Source organism: Botryllus schlosseri, chromosome 4 (assembly GCF_051294905.1).
Source record: "Botryllus schlosseri isolate E-star chromosome 4, Bs_hap1, whole genome shotgun sequence".
Classification (NCBI taxonomy): Eukaryota; Metazoa; Chordata; class Ascidiacea; order Stolidobranchia; family Styelidae; genus Botryllus; species Botryllus schlosseri.
In genome coordinates, this window is record NC_137239.1 from 9,504,607 (window position 1) to 9,510,685 (window position 6,079).

General features: G+C 41.0%; 1 long non-coding RNA gene across 1 annotated transcript; it reads right to left on the reverse strand.

The window, feature by feature from the left end:
- Positions 1–4,680, reverse strand: LOC145437006 (uncharacterized). Its single transcript, XR_013914533.1, has 2 exons — positions 4,047–4,680; positions 1–191 (listed from the first exon to the last, which is right to left on the reverse strand). It is a non-coding gene; the product is annotated as an uncharacterized LOC145437006 (long non-coding RNA).
- Positions 4,681–6,079: the final 1,399 nt, after the last annotated feature.

Sequence of the window (6,079 nt, forward strand, 5' to 3'; positions counted from 1 at the left end):
TCTGGTTAAGCAAGAGCATTGTTTATTGAGAAAGTCACACAGGGCATTTCCGACGTCTGGGCCAGCGATACTTGGATCACCACCAGGTCTTGTCTTCATTGCGTATACCATCCTCTGTATCATTCTGGCCTTAGCGGATTGCAGTTTCTGAGCTAAGCCAAACACCGCGCCTTCAGTCGACCGCTAAGTTTCTGAAAAAGCAATTGTGAATTTTAAGGGCAGCAGAAAGGAAATATATATGACATATTTGAAATTAGCTTTAGCTTATGCTCTGTTTGTGTTTCAGGGAAAAGGCTTCATGAGCCGGGGCTGAAAGAGATAGGCTGCGTCATCAGTTATGTAGGCTAGTACGGAACCCTCTGGCTCCCAATCATGACGTCATCCTGAAAAACTTGAATGCAGCAAATGAATGTTTGGTACAAATGTTGCTGTGGTAATTTTTTATCCACAAAGCGCGAAAATGTTTTGAAGTTGATAAATTAATAATATTGTCACTTGACTATATTGCAAGCTTGCTGTATATCGCTGGGCTCAGTGTGCAAGGACTGGACTATTCGGCACCTGGACATATCGATATCGAAAGCTTCGTCCAACATGCGTCAATCATTTTGTGCCTATAGGTTTCATAGTCGACGGTCTTTCTGCAAGCGCAAACGGGAGGTCGCAAGGTCGTAAATATATATAGTTAGACACTCAATCTGATACATTAGGCGTTCTTTCATTTTCACAAAGGGGTAACAATATTAAAAGCAAGAAATCGAGTGACAAAGATGTTGCGCTAAGCGTGGAGAAAATTTCTACTTTTGATAAATCTATCGCAAAGTATTCTGCTTTATTGTAGTGTACGAAGATCTACCAAAATGTGACTGGCTCATAGATCTACCAATGCGTCAGAACTGATATTTCAGTCATCACATCTCAAGTGTTGCGGCCAAACTAATCAAATTTTTGATTGGCCTTGCAAGTTCACAATCTGTGCAATCCATTTTTGATAATACTAATTTCGGAAATTAACTCGCGGGCCATGGGTTGGCCGGCCCTGGACTAGAACTATCAACTTTTCAAAATCTGCAATTAGAACTAGAACTACTCATTTTCACTTTCAAATATCCGCAACTAGAACCAGAAACTATTCACTTTTTCAAATCCACAACTAGAACTACTTAGTTTTAGTAACTAAAACTAACTAAATGAGGTTTTAGTAACTAAAACTAACTAAATGAGTAGGTTGATGTACATTAGGGCTGTTCAAAAATAACTTTTTCTTCTGGATTCCAGCCATTCAGGCAATAAATTGTCAGGTTACCCTGGATCCGCGGATTATCTACGAAAAACTCCAATAACTCCGCTTCTACTAGTTGGAATTGAGTCAAATTTGTTTTGCATCGTCTCTGAAGCAGGGCTTTGGAGCAGCCGTAAATTTAAACTGCTCCAGCTCCGGCTCCGGAGCTTTCTTCTATCATACATTAGCTCCGGCTCCAGCTCCGGAGCCGCATTACTACCACTGCTCCGGCTCCAGCTCCGGCTCCGGCTCTGAAATTATCGAATGGGCCTGTCTATCAGGGGTGACCAACCCGCGAGCCGAATGTGGCCCGCGAGAGGGGTTTGTGCAGCCCGCGAGGTAATTTCCTATTATATTATCAAAAATGAATTGCTCAGATTGTGAACTTGCAATGTCAACCAAAAATTACAAGTCTGGCTGCGACACTTGGGATGTTGATGACTAAAATATCAGTTCCGACGCTTTGGCAGATCCAGGGTCCAGTCACATTTTCAGTAAGTCGTCGTACATTACAATAAACTAAAATGGTAGTGAAATTTTTCTTCACGCTTCGCGTGTTTAATTGTCACACGATTTCTTGCTTGGTAGCCTACCCCCTACTGAAAATGAAAATAAACGCCTAATTTATCCGATTGAGTCTAACTGTATTCGCAATTACGGGAGAAAGTCTTTTCGCGTTTGCGCTCGCATAAAGATCGTCAACGGTGAAATGTAGGCACAAAATGATTGTTGCATATTATCGGAGACCTTCGATATCGATGTGGCCAGACGCCGAATAGTCGTGTCCTTGCAAACTGAGCCTAGCGGGCGGTATACAGTAGACCCGCAATATACTCAAGTAATAATATTATTGACCTAGTTTATTTATAAACTTTGAAAATTTTACCCGCTTGGCGCGGCTAGTGGACCGCGCACTCGTTCGTCAATTGCATGTGCCCTTTTAGCCAAAAAGGTTGGCCATTCCTGGTCTATATAGATTATTAATCTACCCCATAGGTTAGTTATCTATAGTAATCTAGAGTCTGTCAGCCGTCAGTAACATCCGATGACGCAACGAAGACATAGGTGCCGCCGTGCCGGCTTGTGAGTCATAATGAATACTTGTCAATTGTTGATAACATCATTGTTGCACTTAGGGCTGGGCAAAATCGAGTACCTGAGTGATTCGATTCTGAATCACGTAATATGCTTCGAGTCGAGTCGAGTAATCGAGTATCACTCATTATGACGTCACAACAGAATGTACAATGTTGAAGTCCAAATATGTACCGTTTATGCCACCACAAAGAACGTAATGCCTGTTATCCGTCACATTGTAGATGCTTTGGTATTTTCTCGGCCATATCGATTTCATTGCACTTCTTAACAATGTTGTGGGATGATCATGACTTCGGAAATGTGGTATTTCCAGTAACGTTCGTAGCTTTGTACTGTGCCTGTTATGCTGAGACACGGCCTATCAAGGTTTCAAGGCTTCCTCAGTGAAAAATAGTATCAAAACTATAATTCTCGTCAGAAAATTAACTTTCAGTTGCAAGGAGCGTATAATTTCAGTACTCGAAAAATTCGTCTTCTACTACTCGACTCGAATCAATAAAATTACTACTCGATTCAGATTCGAGTACTCGAATCATTGTGCCCAGCCCTAGTTGCACTGGAACTCACTTTACTCTATGCCATTGCTGTGCACAGCATTAAAATTTTGGCCTGCTGTTCAATAATGATAAATCAGCAGATGTGGTTGTTGCATATATAATAGCATCTTATGAAATATGTCGGAGCCGGAGCTACTCCTCAAATAACGGGCTCCAGCTCCGGCTCCGGCTCCGGCTGAATTTTATGTAGAGCTCCGGCTCCGGCTCCAGCTCCGGTGAAAATGCACGGCTCCGGGGCTCCGGCTCCGGGCTCCGGCTCCGGCTCCAAAGCCCTGCTCTGAAGACAGTTCAACAATTTCATGGGGCTGACGAAAAATTTGAAATTTTTTTTTTGTAATTTTCCATTATAAATTAAATTTTTTTATTGGATTTGCGGAGCCTTATACTTGATAGAATTAAACCAAATTTGGTGCGCAGAGTTTTTTAGGGTAACCTGACAATTCAATGCCTGAATGGCTGGAATCCAGAAGAAAAAGTTATTTTTGAACAGCCCTAATGTACATGTCTGACTACACTACAAAAAAGATACAAATTTGGTCTCATTTTCAGCAATTTCAGTCTTAATAAGTGAGCAGGGTTGTAACCAAGTCCCAAGTCCCAAGTCGAGTTCATCATGATGACATCACAACACAATGTACTATGCCAAAATTCAAATGTGTAGGCTACCTTTTATGCCACCATAAAGAACATAACGCCTATTGTACGTCACATTGGAAATACTTTGGTGTTTTTTCGACCATATCGTTTTCATTGCAATGCCTAACAGGGTTGGGATGAACATGACTTCGGAAATGTGTTATTTCCAGCAACGTTCGTAGCTTTGTACTATGTCTCGTATGTTTCGACACGGCCAATCAAGGTTTCAAGGCTTACTCAGTGGAAAATAGTATCAAAACTACAGTATAATTCTCGTTAGTAAAACAACTTTCAGTATAATTTCAGTACTCGAAAAGTAGTATTTTATTACTCGACTCGAATCAATAAAGTTAATACTCGATTCAGATTTGAGTACTCGAATCATTGTGGCTAGCCCTACTAGGCACCAGCAATTATTTTTATTAAAATCAACTTGTGACAGTTGCCTTCTTTAAAATACATCTGATGTTTACCTGGATCTATAAACGATTGGCTTCATTGGCTAGCCTCCAAAGAGCGACAGCTACTCAGCAAGCAAGAGAAATTGAGTTCGTATAATTTGCTGGCTGCTTTTCGTTATGGTCTCGAAGCTCGTCGCCGGCAGAGTATACCAAATGTTTCTCTCACGGATTTCTCGAATTCCCTGGTTTCTCTGTACAGTGTACATAAGATTAGATTTACCCAAACCATTATACAGCAATCACAAAGATAAACTGAATTTGTCGTACGCAGATGTGATCGGTGGTTCTTTTCATTCCAGGACTCTATCCTCTTTGCTGGCTTTCAGTTTCTGCTCTCAGCTTCGGTTGATAATATACAAGCCAGAAACATGCTCGGGCTCTATTACTGATGCTGGTATATTGAGTATAGAGCCCCATACACATCGAAAAGGCATATCCGCAACATCCCATAGCTAAAAGTTGGAGCCAACTTCTCCGCATCTCACGAATATGCCTCTCCCACATCGTTTTCCACAAGCATACTACAACTGGAACACCCCACAGACATGGTTTCGTAACTATCAACACTTACGGAGAATCGCGTTCATACTGACCATAATTTCCCGCGAATTTACCGAAAAAACGACCTGTATGAACATAAGTTCGCGGTAACTCTAAATAGGTATTAACGCGCTCTTTTCCCGGAACTGTTAAGGTAATTTTTTCTCTATGTGAACATAGCCTGTTTCGGAACGTGTTCCCGAAAGAGTTTCGTAAATCCGGTATGAAAAGGGCCTATGACTACGTTGCGCACAGACTGCAAACGGATATTTTGATGCAGATTTCACCGCATTTCATTCATATTTTGAATCTATAGCTCTAGCAGGAACGCTTATTCACTGAAATTATAGCCTTTGAATATTTATCGTTACTCTACAAATGAAGATTAATACATCGCAACCCCAATGATTGAATACCAACTATGAAACAACTCATTTATTTGACCATCAATGTCATTATCAACTCATGATGACATCAACTTTTGTATGATCATGTCAAAGTTTATTGTAATAGTTCGCGTATCCAATTTAGGCATATCAATCAGCGATGCCAGCGCATATACCAGTGTTGGGATCAAGTCACTACCTTCGAGTCACGAGTCATCTCGAGTCATTGCAGATTTTGACTCGAGTCAAGTCAAGTCACTCGATTTTCAAAGGTGACTCGAGTCAAGTCAAGTCACCCGATTTTTGGAGGTGACTCGAGTCAAGTCGAGTCAAGTCAAGTCAAGTCAAGTCACGAGTCAAGTCACTAGTCGAGTCAAGTTGAATTTTCAAAGTAGCCTACGATACGTGATTCAAGGTCATTGCATTTTGCTAACTGTTTTACATACAGATGGGGTCCCCATTCATTTTGAATCGAGGAACGAATAAAGAGTTGATTATACACGCAAGAATGCGCTCTATCGCTCTTGCATACGTAGAAATGTCAAACTACGCAAGTATAGCTTCAGTCTATAACAGGGGTGGGAAAACTGCGACTCGCGAACCGCATGCTGATCTTTGAGTCTTTGATTGAGGCTCTTCAATGAGTGTGCACTGTGCAATGTGCATTCGGTGATAATGACCGTAAGCCACTGTGCCTTTTCCGTCAAGATTCGCCCACTAATAATCACAAAGTTAGAATTCAAACGTCATTACGAAACGAAACACCAAAACCTTAATTGCCAAGAGTTACCCAAAAAAGAAATATTTTCGAAGTATTATGATTACCGAGTTCCGCACTGTTTATGGCGTCATATCAGCCCGATTTCAAACACCTTTCAGCCTATGTGGAGACGCATCGTCTTATACCACACAATAATAAACTTCATTCGATACCCAACATTTCCTTGTGACGAAATAAATTAGTATATATAAGTTTTTGAGTAGTGACTCTTTTAAGGCAACGATTTTTGATATGCGGCTCGCGCGTGAAGCAGCTCTGCCCATCCCTGATCTATAATTATCAGCCAAAATATAGGATAGCATATGAAGCATCAGAAAGTTAAATAAAATGATATGGAG